General features: G+C 37.4%; 1 protein-coding gene and 1 long non-coding RNA gene across 5 annotated transcripts in view; one reads left to right on the top strand and one right to left on the bottom strand.

The window, feature by feature from the left end:
- Positions 1-20701, top strand: part of MACROD2 (mono-ADP ribosylhydrolase 2) — a 1923575-nt gene that overhangs the window by 741994 nt on the left and 1160880 nt on the right. The window lies entirely within an intron of this gene.
- Positions 1-20701, bottom strand: part of LOC140618054 (uncharacterized) — a 40355-nt gene that overhangs the window by 6252 nt on the left and 13402 nt on the right. The window lies entirely within an intron of this gene.

The raw sequence follows: 20701 nt of genomic DNA, 5'->3' as shown, positions 1-20701 counted from the left end.
CGCCTATCTGTAGCTTCTTGTTGATATATCACCCACTTCTTTAGAATTTCAAATTTGGAATTTCCCATTTCACTTTTCAGTAAAAATGATAAAGTTGGATTATGGGCTCTCAGGTTTCTAATTCTGCTCTCTTTGTGCTCTCAAATCCCACAATGGGCCTTAATAAAGAGAAAATGGAGAAAAGGAATAGCTAAAATAGGAAAAGTAGTGTATTTGCAAGACCCTCAGAACATCCATCATTGAGTTCACTTAATTATAGGAATTCCTTTCTAAGGAAGTAGAGGTTGCAACTTTAAGTCATACAAGGATCATTTAGCTCTAATATCTTCCCCAGCTACACACATAGTGGTAATCATAACTACTGGATATTTATTGATCTTCATATTTGATATGCCATATCCAATATGATCTAAATGGAATAGACTATTTCATTCCATATTGAATGTCTATTAAAGGGATGGTTAGTTATTAAGTTATAATAATTAATTTGAAACACCTTCATGAAGGGATCCCTGGGTGGCGCAGCGGTTTAGCGCCTGCCTTTGGCCCAGGGCACGATCCTGGAGACCCCGGATCGAATCCTACGTCGGACTCCCGGTGCATGGAGCCTGCTTCTCCCTCTGCCTATGTCTCTGCCTCTCTCTCTTTCTCTGTGACTATCATAAATAAATAAAAATTAAAAAAAAAAAAAACACCTTCATGAATGTTCTCTCAATTACATTTTAAATGATTAATTTTGAAAGCCTTTCTAAAAGGAAATCATTGAATATGTTGTAAAGAGTGAAAATAAAAGTACATGTCTGTGGTAAATTCTGACTTACCTTCAAGGTAATAAAAAAAGAATACCTGTCATTGTTAAGGAACATATAGCCTTTTTTCCCTTCCTGGGAAAAGTTCAAAGTTGACAGTGAGTTCACTTGAAGAGATGTAATATGAAGTCAAGGCAAAGGTGGGTTGACAGGACAAGCAGGATAAGGTTTACCAAGGAGCCTTGGCCCCTATCTTCTGTTCCATGATCTCACCTGAAACAAAATCCTTGTTCTGCTTATCTTCCTAAGTATCCAGGAGATTTAAGTAGTAACTGATGCTGTCTGCAAAGTGTGTACTGTAGACATAACACTACACCCCATTTTTTGCATGCCAGGGAGGAGACCGCGTTGCCCTGTTCAGACAATCTCAAGGGGAACCCCTATTCTTTTCTAGAGCATGGTTTATGGAAGGACAAAATTATTACTCTTTATTGTGTTTGAGAGGATTTAGGGGCTGATCTGTCTCAGATAATACTTTTCTCTAAATATTTTCTAAAGAAATGCTGCAGAGTCATTTGTGAACCACATAAATGCAGTTGATAGGGAGCAGCAGAACAAGTTTATGAGATCTCTTTACTATAACTTGGCTTTTCTACTCTATAAAATATCTACCTAGAAGGGCTTTTTATTAAGTTTGGTCTAGCCCATTCTCTGACAGTGAAATCCAAGATTCAAAAAATATATATTCTCTAAATATTGGAATAGTATGCAATCTGTAAGAAATAAGGCAAATTTGTACCAATGTGGAAAATATTCTAGGATATATTAAACACCAAGGAATGGGGTAGATTGAATGGCATTTATAATATTATCCCTCCCTTTAAAAGATGGCTAGGTAGAAGGATGGATGGGTGGATGGATGAGTGGATGGATGGATAAGCAGACACATTAGGGTAACTGGCTGCAACACATGAGGATAAGTACTTAAAATTATTTTTAATAGTTATCTTTCTAAACAAGGACTGTTAGGAAAGAGAAGAGTCTGATTATCTACTTTTATACTGTTTGATTAAAAATGTATTAATAGTGTTTCTCTGAGCAATGAGATAGTGGGCTATTCTCATTTTCTTTTCATATTTTCTATATTAAAAATCAAATTAGTGAAATTTTTTTAATGTATCCCTGCTGTATTTCATTTTTTTAAATACGTTGCTTGCTTGGTTTATTTATTTATTTAGGAGAGAGAAGGAGAGAACACAAGCAGGGGGAGCAGCAGAGAGGGGGGAAAGGTAGGCCCCCTGCAGAGGGAGGGCTTGATCCCAGGACCCCAGGACCATGACCTGAGCTGTAGTCAAACTCTTAACTGACTAAGCCACCTAGGTGCCCCTATATTTATTTTTAAAAGTTAATGATGCTGCTGTTTTAAAATCTGTACAAACTGTTTCAATTCATGTATTAGAAATTGAGGCTTGTATCATAAACTATATGGCATTAAGGTCTCTTATGTAATTACTCAGAAAAATAGAGAATGAAAAAGTTAAGTGCAATTGAATTTTGCCACATGTATGTGATATGCCCAAGTTGTAATAAAAGCCGACTTTACACTGATTAAATATAGGTGTTCTAAGGGCTAAAGGAGAAAGAAATCTATCATTTTACATCCTTTCCTTGAATCCAGAACACCCCCCCCCCCGCCAAAAACAAAAAAACAAAAAAACATGACCTCTGAAAGAATATCACTTTATCTTGCAGATTAATCATGCATTGCAAATTATGATGCAAACTTAGAAACCATCCAACCTAATTTCCATTAGAAATATAGCTGTATTTGCCTTTCTGACATTGCATAAATATGATGACATATAAAAATTAGGGTACTCAAATTGGAAAAGAAAAAAAGTGATTTTGAAATTAAAAACCATTTAAAAATGAAACTTAGATTGCATTTTTTATTAGAAGAAAATAGAATATTTAAAGGATAACTAAAGATGTTAAGTGTGCCTTTATCCACTTTCACATATATTTAAACAAACCTAAGTAGCATATCAAATATGTTAATTTAAAAAGTCAGTATCTTCTCCTTATTTTCAATAGGCAACTATTTTTCTCTTTAAGTACATATTTTACACGTACATTATTTTGTTTAGAAATAAAAACTGCATGTAAAAATATTTTACTGATTCTCAAGACTGCAAATATGCCATAGCTATCAATGAGCTCAATAAATATCCGGTGATAATTGGGTTCATAAAATGCAAACTTTTCTCCACTGTTGTCAGATTTTATTGCTTTGGGTCAAAGGCCATTACAAGGCCCAGGGCAGAGTACAGGTAGTGTGCTTTCTGAGTAGATATAAGTTGGAAGGAGTTGCTGAGAAGGATCATATGTAACATTTTATAGGTACTCTTATAAAAGAGATAACCAAGCTGACCTTATGAACTGCAACTGAAGTTGTTCTGTTTGAGAAAGTAACACCATTTCACGCACTAGGACTAGTCAAGTGACCTTCACCAAGGCAGAGACACTTTGCATTGTAGCACTTAAGGGATTAATTAAATTTTTGTGAGTAGTATAGGCCAGACATAATTGTAATAGTGTTATATGTGTTTATATATATTGCCAGTTATTCATCACTTTACCTTGCTCACATAATTAAAAGCAGACCCCGAAGACCCAAATTTGAAGGAGCCACAATTAACTAATTACTCCTCAGAGTTTTGCAGAGATCAGTTCTGTTTTCAGAATGAATTTGTAGGTGAGGTTTAGATACAGATACTAAAAATAATGCTTCACCACCCCCACTCCCTGTCCCTCCACACTGGTTAAGAGTTGCCTCCAGGAGTGTTAAGTCTCCTCTGTGTATTTTTTTCATTTGACTTCCAGGTTGCACTTCTGTTGGAGCTCTGGGAGTGCCATAGAAAGGCGGAGAAGAGAAACCAAAGTGTTTGAGGTGGGAAATTGTTAGCAACCAGGAAGTGTTCTCAGCTGCAGATTTACTCAGCTGATCCAAGGGGCTATGAGGCAGGAAATCAACCATATCTATATAGATAGTGTTTTCCCTTTTAGAAAAAAAAATATATATAAAATTTCAGATACAGTTTATAATGCATTTTTTCTTTTGCCCAGAGTATGCTAAAACCTAATTAGTTCTACATTGTACAAATAAGTCAATTTAATAAATGAGAGAAGGCATTTCTCTTTAAATACAGTACATTGGATTATGCATGCAAATATTTGGGCTTAAATTATGGGCCTGTGTATGTACTGCAAGACTAAAGAAATACATGACATCTGTGCTTCAACAATCCCTATGCCTGTAGAGGGCTTCATGATTTGAGAAGTGCTTTCATGAGCACACATCATCTTTGGATCCTTATAAAATATGTGAAGTTGGGCAGCCCTGGTGGCTCAGCGGTTTAGCGCCGCCTTCAGCCCAGGTCGTGGTCCTGGAGACCCTGGATGGAGTCCCACGTCGGGCTCCCTGCATGGAGCCTGCTTCTCCCTCTGCCTATGTCTCTGCCTCTCTCTCAATCCTCTCTGTGTGTTCTCATGAATAAATAAATTAAAATCTTTAAAAAAGAAAAGTGAAGTTTACAAAGGAGTCATTATTTCAATTTTCTAGTTAAACAAATCTAAGACCCAGAATTGAATAGGGGGCTAAAAACACAAATATTGATAACAGGAGAACTGGTTGTTTCCCCCAGTTTTGGTATAGTCTTGTCTGGATATATAATCTCTCTGTGTGCGTTGGTTTCTTTATGTGGAACATGAAAAAAATGAACAAAATGACTGTAGATCTTTGAATATTCTGAAATGATGACCTGGAATATAAATCAAAGACTTTTGAAACTCATCAGCTATTTCCACCATCCCTCATATTCCACCAAACCCTCTTTAGCATTCATAAGTTCAGTATACTATATATTGCATATTATATATTATATATGTATATATATTAATGACTATACACTGAAGTTGGTATATTATAATCAAAGCGCTTCCAAAAGCATATAATGTATAAATATGAATGAATGTGTACTTTGTATATATATATATATATATGCATTTATATTTATTTTTCAATTGGTAAATATTTCAAATTTGAATATATCCTAATATGAAATCCTAATGGTAATCAAGTTACGGTACTCTGTTGATATCACTAAAATTTTTGCAAAATCTTTTGATATTTCTAAGGAAAAAACCCTTATCCTCTCCAACATTAAGAATATTTTCTTTATGCTACATTTAAATAATGTTTAGAATTAATATTTCTATTTTATAACTTTTGAGGGTATTTTTTTTCCCCATGGTAGATGGATCATAAAGCTTGTATCATAGCATATATCATATACTTCAGGATTTAATTTGGGGAATTTTTTATTATAGAATGGCAGTCACTGTTTCCTTCTGCATATAATCCATGCAGAACCATTTTGTATCAATTGTGGATATAAGACTATTGAATTAGCACAGAATTGTTCTGTATTTTTTTTGTTCTGTATTAATTGTGGTTACACCCACATACTTTAATGCAGAACATATTATATATCTCCTGCATATATTTATTTTTCCTACTTGATCATAATAAATGTACTCCTACATTCCAGTGCCAGTGTCAGGTTATTTCTGTTCTTAAGATTTTAATTGTGCTCATTATTTTGGGCTGAATACTGGTTAGGAATAATCTTCAAATTTTTATCTGGATATGAGTGATCACTTGGTAATGTGCCAAAATCCTCTCATTCAGAAATGAAGCTTTTCTATTAAAAGAATCAGACACATAAAGCAGATTTTCTGAACAAATATCACAGTTCTGTGGAGTTATTAGGGCAAAGCACCTGCACCTCCGTACACTTTGATTACCCAACATGCACTGAGAACCTGGGTTGTCACCTTAAACACTGGTATTCCCATCTTCTAGTTAGATTAACATCTTAGATTTATTACTATATTGGAAATTCCATTTACTAAATTGATTCAGCTTTTTTTTTCCTATTCATTGTTGTCCTACTCAATCAATAGGCCCCTTATTTATTAGGAAGGTGTGATCACTAAATTGTAGCCATAAAGCCATGTTACCTTTGAAACAGAAATGTTATCAGATTTATTTATGAATACTAGTATCATAAAGATACCAGATTAAAGTTATTTCAATTATGAAAAAAATGTTCAGTCATCTACTCAACAAACATTTACTGAGCATTTATTTTGTACAGGATTCTATCTTATTTGTGGCAAAGAATATAATGGTAAATGAGTGAGAGCAGTCTGGTCTCATGGAGAACGAGGGTACTCTAATTCTAGAGACATTAGTCGAAATTTTTGCTTAGTCATTTATTACCTGTGACCTTGGGCTTTATCTTATTTTTACGTGTGTGTGTGTTTAAAATGGGAAATGGGATGCCTGGGTGACTAAGCGATTGAGCATCTGCCTTCGGCTCAGGGCATGATTCCACAGTCCCAGGATCGAGTCCCACATCAGGCTCCCTGCATGGAGCCTGCTTCTCCCTCTGCCTATGTCTCTGCCTGCCTTTCTCTGTGTGTCTCTAATGAATGAATAAATAAAATCTTTAAAAAGAATAAAATAAAATAAAATAGGAATAATACCTACTCCATTAGGTTATAGTGTAGATTGAAAATTAAACATTTTATGTAACTCGTATAATACTCAATGAAAGTGTAATGGCAGAGTAAGTAATAGTTCTCAGCATTGTGGTATTATACGACCCAGCCTTGGTCCTCAAAAAAGTTTACATTTTGTTGATATAACTTAGGAGATGCCTAATATGTATGTGTGTGTGTGTGTGTGTGTGTGTGTATACACACACACACAGTATATTCATAAAATATACTAACACTGCAAATTAAAGGAACAGCTGGTTGTGGTGTGGGGGTGAGCCAGCATTATGTTGTGACTGATGTATATCAGTTACTTGTACTTTTTTTGGATCTTTGCAAGGGGAAAACTACAAGTAATGAGTTTTATATAATTAATTTAAGTTTGTTACAGGTTTTCATGTTCAGGATAAACAATTTTTCAACCTTGGATGAAAATACTTGCAACAGTTTAAGGTATTTTACCTTAAGACAACTGTTGCAATGCCATCTTTTTTTTTTTTTTTTTTAATTTGGTGTGTGTGAAAACACTTCAAAATTAAAAGATGTACATTTAAAATTGGTTGTATATCTAATCTGTCCGAGGTTCAGTAAATAAACAATTATTTTTAAAAACAAAAACAGAAAACAAAAAAAATATACTGATACTGCAATTAATTCCCTATAGTATATTTTCTGGTTCATCCCTCTTTTTAGTTCACCACAGGCCACCCATCTTGTCTTGTTTTGAGTAATCTGGGGTCTAGTCAGGAAGGAGCATCTCTAGTAGTTATTTAATGGAGAAAATTTAATATAGAGCATTGATGGTACAGCTGTTGGAGGGCTACCAAGGCAAAAAGAGAATTATGAGCTAACAGCAATCCTATGAATGGGGAAACATATGACAGAGGTTAGGTTTCTCAAAAAAGTACCCCCATAAAACTTCGGCCTCACTTGGTGACTGAGGAGAGGTGTTCTCTGCCTGGTGCTGATACCTCACAAGTTGGAGGAGGGTTTCTGTAGTGCTATCTTCCTCAAGCTGGGATCTCTGAGAGGGTACAACAAAACATCCTGGGAGTACCAGAAACCAGAAAATAGAGGCTGAGACCAACTGCTGCTGTTGCTGGGGTGAAGAGTTATGGCAGGGGCTTCACTGACGGTTGTGATGAGTGAAAATGGAAGGAGCTTATCTTTTCATCCCTTCCCCTCTTGCCAGTTTCCTTCTACTGCCCCTGTTGGTACAATGTAACAGGAAGCCAGCTGATAGGATATGGAGCTTCACAGTCCCAGAGCTGGGGAATGGAAGGATGGCATTGGTGCTTAGAGACAAGAGCTTACTGACTGGCACAGGTTTGCATTAGCAGAATGGCAGCATTCCCTGATTTGTGATGAAATCTACTCCCAAAGGACTTGAGAGCTCACTGGTTCCTTTGGTTTAATTTAATATGCTATGTTCACTTTTGAAGAGACTCAACGTTAATGTTAAAAGTAGATATTTGTGGTTATATACTCAAATGTGGAGATTTAAAATTCCTTTGACTATTAAAAAGAAACCCTTTTAGAAGAACAAATAACACGACTTTTCCTACTTAGTATATCACCATTCCAAAACACCTTGTGTTATTCCTTTTAGATTCCTAAAAGGCAAATATTGATATAATTCTGTTGGTATCAACAAAAGATACTTAAGTCTGGGAAATATTTATTCATTTATTCAAATGGAAATAAATATGACCTTGTCAAATCTCTGCAGTTTGTGTTAGAAAGATGACCATTACCATTAAGAAATTTTATATGAAATTAAACATTTATTATATGCTAAAATATATCTAAGAAATCTAGAGTAAGAGAGCCTGACATAGGGTTCTACCCCAAGACCCTGAGATCATGACCTGAACCAAACACAGACGCTTAACTGACTGAGCCACTGAGGTGCCCTCCAATTTATGGTTTTAAGGGTCACTTGGTGACTGTGGAGAATATATCCTAGGAGTGAGAGTAGATACAAAGAAAGGAGTAGGAGAAGAAAGCTAGAATCTAGACGAGAGCTAATGGTGGTGGTGGTGATGATGATGATGATGATGACAATGATGATGTTGATAATTCAGGAAAGGTCATGAAGAGGACCCTTGAGGGCTAGCTGGTAAATAAGGTGTGATGGTTGGTAGGTGGAGGCGAGTGGAGTGAGGAAATAACACTTCCTGTGGATTGAATTAAGCAACTAGATGGATGTTGATGTCATTATGGGTTTGGTGAAAACAAAGAGAGAAATGAACACTTGTAAGAGTAGAAGAAAAGTAAATCCCATTTTAGACCCATATGATGTTTGAGGCACCAAAAGATATTAAAAGGTAGATATCAAACAGGCAGTTGAATATCTAGTTTGGAAATTACAGCAGTAGTCAAGGCCAGTGTTAAAAATTGGTAGCTTATTTTTTTCTGTGTTTATATTTTTGAACTCATGATGTGGAATATAAAGCCATGTGCCTGGATATGGTCATGTTGGAAATAATGTGCATAGTAGAGAAAACATGTAGCATTTTGAAAATGGGATAGTAAGATGATCAAGGCAGTCTGGGAGTTAGTAAGAAAAGTAGTGGAGCTTTGTGAAATTCAAGAGAGAAGAATATTACATGAAAGAAGGAGCCAAGTATAACCTGCAGAAACCAAGTGTTGGGAAGTCCAAGTAGAAGAAAAGAGTGAAGGATCCATTGTATTTGGCCACACGGAGGTTTTCATTGACCTTGACATGTACAGTTTCATAGTATATGAAGTTTTATGACCCTGTATATATTTAGGTTTTTATGAGCCTCAGGTGGTTGATAGGAAGGAAAAATAATCATCACAATTTTTGTCAAGTCTGAGGAAGAACTTGTCTGCTGACTTCTCACATTTTTGGTTAGGAGATAATATTTCCTCTGAAAGGTTTTCTGCCCCCTCTGTGATTGGATTCTATGACTGGAAATTGATCCAGTGTGGTAAAAAGAATGCTATCCTCCTGTTTAACCTCAGAGGCTTTTTCTCTGTAGGAGACTCACTGAAAATAATGACCAAGAATTGTGTTCATGCAGCCAGTGTGGGAGAACTAGTAGTAACCAATGAAGGGAAAATAAGAGCTGTTTCATCTGAATAACTAGATTATTTTAAGAATGTTACAGTAATATTTTTTATGTGACCAGTTTCATCTTCATTCAGTGTCAGTATAAATTACTTGAACAAAAAGTGAAATAAAGTTTTACTTATTTGAGGATACTATATAGCAGAAAACCTAATCTCTGCAGATGATATTAAGTTATTTACTTATTGAAAGGCAAGCTGAATTTGTCTTCTGTTAGTTAATTTCGATGAATATAGCATTTGTCTTTTCTTAACTGCACTCTTTTTTTTTTTTTTTTTTTAATTCTGGAAGGCAAAAAGCATTGCCATCCTATAGCATACTGGGAATGCTGGGTCAGAAGTATAGAAATGTAGCATTCATATTCTCACATGCATAGTTTTGCTTTACCACAGGGGGCCCTGATATACGCCTTTACCTTTAATATATACTTTTGTGTAAAAGCTTTATTGTATTTATGAACTTTACTTTAAATCCAGTTTTAATTTTTTGAAGGGACATCCTATCATTGCCTTATTCCAACAAACCCCAGGCTGATGCCTTATAAATTTGTGGCAAGTTCTGTGTAGGCCACACTTTTCTTGAAATCTTCTCTTAGATATCTAGGGTGCCAAATGTCTGAAGTAAACTTATGATCTTTCTACATAAATCTCCAATTCCATTGTTCTTTATTACAGTGTGTGGTATTACTGAATATGTCAAGACACAATCTCCAGCCCTCTGTCTTCCTTACAACCATTGGCAATTCAACTGCATGATCTGTCCATTTTACCTCCTAAATATCTTTTTTTAAAAAAAGATTTTATTTATTTATTCATGAGAGACGCAGAGAGAGAGGCAGAGACACAGGTAGAGGGAGAGGGACTACCACAGGGAGCCTGATGTGGGACTTGATTCCAGGACCCTGGGATCACAACCTGAGCCAAAAGGTAGACACTTAACCACTGAGCTACCCAGGCACCCCACCTCCTAAATATATTAATTTTGTATCTACTTTTCTCTATTTTCACTGTCCTGTCACCCAGCCAGACTACCATCACCGCTCACCTAGACTGTTGCAATTTGCTTCTAAATGGTCTCTGTACATTTACTTCAACCCATTCTCCAGACCAGAGGCAGAATGCTGTTTTAAAAAACCAAATCTAACATGTCACACTTCTGCTTAAAACCTTTCAATGACCTTCTAGTTGTCTTTGGGATAGTGGTTAATACTCCTTAATCCATTCTGCTAAGCTTGCAAGATCTGACCTGGAAATTATTTCCTGTCTTACCCTCCTAACACTTTGCCCTCTCCCAACTCTTGATGTGTGCCTTCATTTCTTTCTGTATGCCTGATGTGTCCCCTGCTAAGGCTCTTCCTGCCCTCTACCCCTTCTTTCTCACCCATTTAATGCTTACTTGAGCTTATGATTTCCACTTAAATATTATTTCTTTATGGAGCCTTCCCCAAATCCAAATCCCAGATTTAGTCCTATCCCCTTGTAGCACTGGCTACCTTTCCTTCATAGCACTTCTCATGGTTATAGATGTTTATCTATTGTGTGATAACTGCTATGAAGGGTATTTGATTAATATGATAACCATGAAGACCTGGATCATACCTCATTTTGTTCATCTTATATCTATAGTACTTAGTGCTAGTAGTATAAGAACACACAGTAAGCATTTGTTGAGAAATGAACAAATGAATAGTCTTGAAAGGAATAAGATATAAGACTGACTTGGTGCATTTAATTATCAGAATTGGAAAAACAACCCAAAGTTTATATCCTATTGAGTTAATAGGACCTTCTTTGTATGTAAATGTCAATACATTTTAAGATTAAAGTTTTTTTTTAAAGGTTTTATTTATTTATTCATGAGAGACACAGAGAGGGAGAGAAAAAGAGGCAGTCACACAGGCAGAGGGAGAAGCAGGCTCCATGCAGGGAGCCTGATATGGGACTTGATCTAGGGACTCCAGGATCACTCCCTGGACCAAACGCAGGTGCTAAACCGCTGAGCTACCCAGGGATCCCCTTAAGATTACAGTTGACTGGCTATTAATTTACTATGTCTAGATTGATGTGTAATTAAGAATGCCAGAATATGGGACACCACAGAAAAGTAATTATTTTCAGATATGTTCTATAGCACTTATTACTGTTACTGTTCACAGTTGTAACAACCAGCATCATTGTCTTGCAAAACCCACTTTTAAGCCTTACTTCATTACTTTAAATGAATTTAGCATTAAATGTAATTAGAAACAATGATCCAGGTATAGATTTGGAGTAAACTTTACTATAGTATACTGAACACAGGTTTAATATTTTCCTCTGTGTTCTTCAGTTTTCCATTTTTTATTTTTACTTTTTTTGATGACAAATTGGATTTATCTTGATAAATTTGTGACATTGTTCTGATTTTAGAAGGTCATAATTTTTCTATTTGTATCTGAAGTCTCTTCCCAGAAAGGGTGTTCATCATTTGTATGTCACATGGATAATTGGTAGTCACACAGTTGATCACAGAGAGACTTTTCTGTCTCATTACTAGCTTTTATAGAATGGTCATATTAGTATAAAAGTAGCTACTACTTTTATTTCATTGGCATCTACAACATTGTAGGACTATAATAAATATTAATTGATCATGTTAATCCAAGTGTAATTTATAATTTAGGAACCAAATTTACTTCATCATCTTTCTGACAAATCTTGTTTACAGATGCCTGGGTGGCTCAGCAGTTTAGCACCTGCCTTCGGCCCAGGGCATAATCCTGGAGTCCCAGGATCAAGTCCCACATCAGGCTTCCTGCGTGGAGCCTGTTCTCCCTCTGCCTATGTCTCTGCCTCTCTCTCACTCTCTTTCTCTCTCTGTGTGTGTCTCTCATGAATAAATAAATAAAATCTTTTTAAAAAATCTTCTTGTTTCTTAAAGCATTGTTTATTTTGGTTTGATGTATGGTTACAGCCACTTAAATGAGAAGAGATGTCAGTATGTCTATGTAATAATAACTTAGAAATAGTGAAATATTTATAAGTCTGCTGAGTTTTTACTCCAAGTTATTTTTAATTGTGATTTGAATTAAGTCATTCTGTTAAAAACTATCATTTTCAGACTTTTTATTACTCAAAAATGTAATGACATGTATATTGGGACAGATTTTCTACAGTAGAACTGGTTAACAGTATAATTTGAGGTCTTTCAACATGTTCCCTAACATAATATTTCCTCTTTTAGAAATTTATTCAGAAGAAATTTTTAGAGGAGTGCTTTTACAATTAGGAAAAAGTTATGAAAATATAATAATTTAATGCTCTTTTATCCCTTAAAGATTTCTCACTTGCATAAGTACATTTCTGATGAGGTTTTGATTTTGAAGAAATTAAGTCATTTTTTTCTTGTATCCCAAATCAACTTGATGAAGCCCTTACTTATTAACATTTTAATTTGGGAAATCCCAACACAATCTTAATATTAAAATAATAAGTGATAGTAATTTTGATCATCATTGTCATCCCTTTAAACGGTAGCTAAAGCATACCAATTGGAGTTTAACAAATTATAATGTATTTTCTTTTAGGAAATTGCTTAAAATTATGTTTCCAGGTTTGTGTGATTTTTTTTTTTACTCACTTTATTCTTAGCATAGAAGATTTGAGTTCTGAATTGACGGGTGAAAATATCACCTTCATCATACAATAGTAAAGGCAAAAAATAGGCATAGCAACACTTCTGGTATGTTTAAAATAACAATTGAAATGTCTTTTTGTGTTTCCTTAGAAGTTGCTCTGAAAAGATAATAGTTTGGCTTCCTGGCCAGCTTCTGGGGGGGATGGCCCTTACATTAAGTATCTCAGGTATTAGTATGGAGTACAAGGACACTATTTCATGTTATTGCAGAGATCTTACTCCCTGGGTTAGAATCTCAAATGGGGCCCTGTTTGTTGATATATTTGCAATAAAAAGCCATTATTAACTTACAAGGTCAAGGGGTTAATGGAAGAAATATTCTCATCTTCCTATTATCTTGCAATGTTTTGCTGGGAGCTGAAGAAAGATAACACTTTTCTCCCCCAATTTCTCTTGGCAGTTTTTAAAATGGTGATTTCATGTTTCTGTGACTAAATAAAAGATTAAATGCCAATATAGAAAGCTTTAGAAGTGTACTTAGTCAAGCTGTCAGTTCAGACAGGCATTCTATCATGACTACCTTTGCTGAGATCCCTGAAACTCCTAGTAATGAAAACTAGGAGGAAGGTGCCTTAATGATTTCTTGATTTCTGAGTCCTAAGAATTTTTCCCCCATTCCATTTTAGGCAAATTAGTCATCTTGCACAAGAAGTCAAGGAAATTTCACAAGACTTTAAAGCGGGGGGGGGGGGGCGGGGCAAGATGGCAGAAGAGTAGGGTCTGCAAGTCACCTGTCCCTACCAACTTACCTAGATAACTTTCAAATCATCCTGAAAACCTACGAATTTGACCTGAGATTTAGAGAGAACTGCTGGAACGCTACAGAGAGAGGAGTTTGTGCTTCTAACAAGGTAGAAAGATGGAAAAAATTTTAAAAAAAGGAAGAAGAATCAAGTTGGGGAGGGGCCCCCCACGAGGAGCCGGGCTAAGGCCACAGTGAGAGCCTCCAGATAGGAAAGCCCAGTCCTGGAGAAGCAGGAACTTTAAAAATCCACACCGGATTCTTCCCGGATGGAAAGGTGCTTGGAGGGAACGGAGGCAGAACCACAGGAGGGGCAGTGGAGCCTCCAGGTTCCCAGGGTCACTAACAGAGGAAGTGCCTGCCAGGGGAAAGCACGCCACACACCGTGGGCCGAGCTCTGCTTGGCAGGGCCTCAGGAGAAGCTCAGGTAGCAGCTCTGGACAGAAGGGGCTACACGGCCCAGGAGTGCGATTACACGTGGTGCAGGCCCCGGATCCCAGGGCACCAGGGGACACAGCCCAGGCTCCTATGCTCCCCCGGGACAGGAAGAGGGCTGGAAGTCACAGGACAGTGAGGACACTCCTGCCACCGGGCACCCCTGAGCTGTGCACATCAGCTGCCCCCGCCCCAGAAGCATCCAGGCCAGTGAGGACTGGGAGCTGCATTAGTTACTGTGGGAGCTGACTCCAGGGCTGGAGAGCTGGCCGCTGGCAGTGGTTGTTCCTCCTGGTGTCACCTTGTGCCTGGAATGGAGCGGGGCCACCAGGGAACAGAGGCCTCACAGGATAAACAGCTCCCACTGAGACATGCACAGGCAGGGGGTGGGGCAGATCCCCCAGGTGCACACACCTGAGAATCAGCACAGCAGGCCCCTCCCCCAGAAGACCAGCTGGAAAGGACAGGGGAAGAGCAAGTTCTTGACCCAGCAGTGCTGGAAAGATCCAGGGGAAGTCAAGGGATTTATAGTATATAGAACCAGAGGATACCCCTCCTTGTTTTGTTTTGTTTTTCTCTTTTTTTTCTTCCTTTTTCCAGTACAACTCGTTTTTAGCCACTCTGCACTGAGCAAAGTAACAAGAAGAAGAACTCACCACAAAAGAAAGAATCAGAAACATACTCTCTCCCACAAAGTTACAGGATTTGGATTACAATTCGATGTCAAAAAGCCAATTCAGAAGCACAATTATAAGGCTAATGGTGGCTCTGGAAAAAAGCATAAAGGATTCAAGAGACTTCATGACTGCAGAATTTAGATCTAATCAGGCCGAAATTAAAAATCAATTAAATGAGGGATCCCTGGGTGACGCAGTGGTTTAGCGCCCGCCTTTGGCCCAGGGTGTGATCCTGGAGACCCGGGATCGAGTCCCAGGTCGGGCTCCCGGTGCATGGAGCCTGCTTCTCCCTCTGCCTGTGTCTCTGCCTCTCTCTCTCTGTGTGACTATCATAAATAAATAAAAATTTTTAAAAAATCAATTAAATGAGATGCAATTCAAACTGGAGGTCCTAATGATGAGCATTCATAAGGTAGAAGAAAGAGTGAGTGACATAGAAGACAAGTTGATGGCAAGGAAGGAAGCTGAGGGAAAAAGAGAAAAACAATTAAAAGACCATGAGGAAAGGTTAAGAGAAATAAATGACAGCCTCAGAAAGAAAAATCTACATTTAATTGGGGTTCCAGAGGGCGCTGAAAGGGACAGAGGACCAGAAAGTGTGTTTGAACAAATCATAGCTGAGAACTTCCTTAATTTAGGGAGGGAAACAGGCATTCAGATCCAGGATATAGAGAGGTCCCCCCCTAAAATCAATAAAGACCATTCAACACCTCGACATTTAATAGTGAAACTTGCAAATTCCAAAGATAAAGAGAAAATCCTTAAAGCAGCAAGAGACAAGAGATCCCTAACTTATATGGGAAGGAATACTAGATTAACAGCAGACCTCTCCACAGAGACCTGGCAGGCCACAAAGGGCTGGCAGGATATATTCAGGGTCCAAAATGAGAAGAATATGCAGCCAAGAATACTTTATCCAGAAAGGTTCTCATTCAGAATAGAAGGAGAGATAAAGAGCTTCCAAGATAGGCAGAAATTAAAAGAATATGTGACCACCAAACCAGCTCTGCAAGAAATATTCAGGGGGACTCTGTAAAAGAAAGAGGAACCCAAAGAAATAATCCACAAAAACAGACTGAATAGTATGATGACACTAAATTCATATATTTCAATAGTAACTCTGAACGTGAATGGGCTTAATGATCCCATCAAAAGACACAGGTTTCAGACTGGATAAAAAAGCAAGACCCATCTATTTGCTGTCTACAAGAGACTCATTTTAGACGTAAGGACCCCTACAGCCTGAAACTGTAAGGTTGGAGAACCATTTACCATTCAGATGGTCCTCAAAAGAAAGCAAGGGTAACAATCTTCATATCAGATAAATTAAAGTTTATCCCAAAGACTGTAGTAAGAGATGAAGAAGGACACTATATCATACTTAAAGGATCTATCCGACTAGAGGACATAACAATCATGAATATTTATGCCCCTAATGTGGGAGCTGCCAAGTATATCAATCAATTAATAACCAAAGTAAAGACATACTTAGATAAAAAAACACTAATACTGGGAGACTTCAACACAGCACTTTCTGCAAAAGACATATCTTCTAAGCACAACGTCTCCAAAGAAACAAGAGCTTTAAATGATACACTGGACCAGATGGATTTCAGAGATATTGACAGAACTTTACATCCAAATGCAACTGAATACACATTCTTCTCAAGTGCACATGTAACTTTCTCCAGAATAGACCACATACTGGATCACAAATCAGGTCTTAACTGATACCAAAAGATTGGGATTGTCCCCTGCATATTTTCAGACCATAATGCTTTGAAATTAGAATGCAATCACAAGAAGAAATTTGGAAGAAATTCAAACACACGGTGATTAAAGAGCATCCTGTTAAAGATGAAAGGGTCAACCAGGAAATTAAGAGAAGAATTAAAAAGATTCATGGAAAGTAATGAGAATGACGATACAACCATTCAAAATCTTTGGGATACGGCAAAAGCAGTCCTGAGAGAGAAATACATCGCAATAGAAGCATCCCTCAAAAAATTGGAAAAAACTCAAATACACAAGCTAACATTGCATCTAATGGAACTGGAGAAAGAACAGCAAATAAAACATACATCCAGCAGAAGAGAGTTAATAAGGTCAAGCAGAACTCAATGTAATAGAGACCAGAAGAACTGTGGAACAGATCAATAAAACCTAGAGTTGGTTCTTTGAAAGAATTAATAAGAGATAAACCATTAGCCAGCCTTATTAAAAACAAAAGAGAAAAGACTCAAATTAATAAAATCACGAAGGAAAAAGGAGAAATCACAACCAATACCAGGGAAATACAAATTGTTTTAAAAACATATTATGGGCAGCTATACACCAATAAATTAGGCAATCCTGAAGAAATGGAGAAATTTCGGGAAAACCACAAACTACCAAAACTGGAACAGGAAGAAATAGAAAACCTGAACAGGCCAATAACCAGAAAGGAAATTGAAGCAGTCATCAAAAACTTCCCAAGACGCAAAAGTCCAGGGCCAGATGGCTTCCCAGGGGAATTCTATCAAACGTTTAAAGAAGAAACCATACCTATTCTACTAAAGCTGTTCTGAAATATAGAAAGGGATGGAACTTTCCAAACTCATTCTATGAGGCCAGAATCACCTTAATTACAAAACTAGACAAAGACCCCACCAAAAAGGGAGAATCATAGACCAATATCCCTGATGAACACGGATGCAAAAATTCTCAATAAGATACTAGCCAATAGGATCCAATAGTACATTAAGAAGATGATTCACCATGACCAAGTGGATTTATCCCCGGGATTCAAGGCTGGTTCAACACTCATAAAGCAATCAAAGTGATAAATCATATCAACAAGAGAAAAAACAAGAACCATATGATCCTCTCAATAGATGCAGAGAAAGCGTTTGACAAAATACAGCATCCATTCCTGATCAAAACTCTTTGGAGTGTAGGGATAGAGGGAACCTCCCTCAGTATCTTAAAAGCCATCTACGAAAAGCCCACAGCAAATATCATTCTCAATGGGGAAACACTGGGAGCCTTTCCCCTAAGATCAGGAACAAGACAAGGATGTCCACTCTCACCACTGCTATACAACATACTACTAGAAGTCCTAGTAGTTCAGCAATCAGACAACAAAAAGAAATCAAAGGCATTAAAATTGGCAAAGAAGTCAAACTCTCCCTCTTTGCAGATGACATGATACTGTACATCAAAAACCCAAAAGACTCCATCCCAAAATTGCTAGAACTCATACAGCAATTTGGCAGCATGGCAGGATACAAACTCAATGCCCAGAAATCAGTGGCATTTCTATACACTGACAATGAGACTGAAGAAAGAGAACTTAAGGAGTCAATCCAATTTACAACTCACCCAAAAGCATTAGATACCTAGGATACCTAAACCTAACCAAAGAGGTGAAGGATCTATAAGGTCAAAACTACAGAACACTTCTAAAAGAAATTGAGGAAGACACAAAGAGATGGAAAAATAGTCCATGCTCATGGATTGGAAGAATATTGTGAAAACGTCTATGCTACCCAGGGAAATTTGCACGTTCAATGCAACTCCAACAAAATACCATGGACTTTCTTCAGAGAGTTAGAACAAATCATCTTAAGATTTGTGTGGAATCAGAAAAGACCCCGAATAGCCAGAGGAATATTAAAACAGAAAACCATAGTTGGGGGCATCACAATGCCAGATTTCAGGTTGTATTACAAAGTTGTAATCATCAAGACAGTGTGGTACTGGCACAAAAACAGACACATAGATCAATGGAACAGAATAGAAAATCCAGAAATGGGCCCTCATCTCTATGGTCAACTGATATTAGACAAAACAGGAAAGACTATCCACTGGACAAAAGACAGTCTCTTCAATAAATGGTGCTGGGAAAATTGGACAGCCACATGCAGAAGAATGAAACTAGACCATTCTCTTACACCAGACACAATGATCAACTCAAAATGGTTGAAAGATCTAAATGTTAGTCAAGAATCCATCAAAATCCTAGAGGAGAACACAGGCAACACCCTCTTTGAACTTGGCCACAGCAACTTCTTGCAAGATACATCCATGAAGGCAAGAGAAACAAAAGCAAACATGAATTATTGGGACTTCATCAAGTTAAGAAGGTTCTGCACAGCAAAAGAAATAGTCCACAAAACTAAAAGACAACCTACAGAATGGGAGAAGATATTTGCAAATGACATATCAGATAAAGGGCTAGTATCCAAGATCTATGAAGAACTTCTTAAACTCAACAGCAAAGAAACAAACAATCCAATCATGAAATGGGCAAAAGACATGAACAGAAATTTCACAGAGGAAGACATAGACATGACCAAGAAGCACATGAGAAAATGCTCCGCATCACTAGCCATCAGGGAAATACAAATCAAAACCACAATGAGATCCCACCTCACACCAGTGAGAATGGGGAAAATTAACAAGGCAGGAAACAACAAATGTTGGAGAGGATGTGAAGAAAGGGGAACCCTCTTGCACTGTTGGTGGGAATGTGAACTGGTGCAGCCACTCTGGAAAACTGTGTGGAGGTTCCTCAAACAGTTAAAAATAGACCTGCCCTACGACCCAGCAATTGCACTGCTGGGGATTTACCCCAAAGATACAGATGCAGTGATATGGCAGGACACCTGCACCCCGATGTTTCTAGCAGCAATGTCCACAATAGCCAAAGTGTGGAAGGAGCCTCGGTGTCCATTGAAAGATGAATGGATAAAGAAGATGTGGTTTATGTATACAATGGAATATTACTCAGCCATCAGAAATGACGAATACTCACCATTTGCTTCTACGTGGATGGAACTGGAGGGTATTATGCTGAGTGAAGTAAGTCAATCAGAGAAGGACATTTTATGGTCTCATTCATTTGGGGAATATAAAAAATAGTGAAAGGGAATAAAGGGGAAAGGAGAGAAAATGAGTTGGAAATATCAGTGAGGGTGACAGACCACGAGAGACCCCTAACTCTGGGAAACGAACAAGGGGTAGTAGAAGGGGAGGTGGGCGGGGGGGTTGGGGTGACTGGGTGATGGGCACTGAGGGGGCTCTTACGGCATGAGCACTGGGTGATATGCTACATGTTGACAAATTAAACTCCAATAAAAAAAATTAAAAAAAAACTTTAAAGGACAGAACCATAACTATTTCAGTTAACTCCATAAGGAATTTTGTATTTAAAAGAAAGAATTCAACTACTCAAATTGATGCCCCTCAAATTCCTAGTATTTTAGAGAGTGTGTAAAGAGTGTAAATAAATATCCTGGTGCCTGAAAAATCCTTCTTAGAACTGAGTTGATGGCTATAGATGGAATTATAGGTGGAATTACAGGTGGAAATCATTGCCTTGCTAAGGTTATTTCTGTCATTTTTCTTTAAAAATATTTCATAGCCTACCTCTTACAATTTAATGTATGCCATGAGATTAGGTTGCCCGATGCTATTTAAGAGTCACTGAAAGGTTTTCTCTTCTTGTGTTTAAGTGGGGAATTTTCTCTGGAAATTAACCTATTAGAGAATTTTCCCAGATTGGTTAAAAATAAGTCCTTGCAGGATGCAATAAAAGGATTGTTGAGTACTTTAGTAAACTTGTCTACTTTTTTTTTTTTTGTCTCTGAAGGCCAGAATACTTTTATAATTTCATCTGAAGGTTAGTCATAGGTATACTTAGTAACCCAGAGTTCTCCTAAATTTA

The sequence above is a fragment of the Canis lupus genome, chromosome 26, assembly GCF_048164855.1.
Source record: "Canis lupus baileyi chromosome 26, mCanLup2.hap1, whole genome shotgun sequence".
NCBI classification, from domain to species: domain Eukaryota; kingdom Metazoa; phylum Chordata; class Mammalia; order Carnivora; family Canidae; genus Canis; species Canis lupus.
This window is presented reverse-complemented; position numbering and strand designations above follow the sequence as displayed.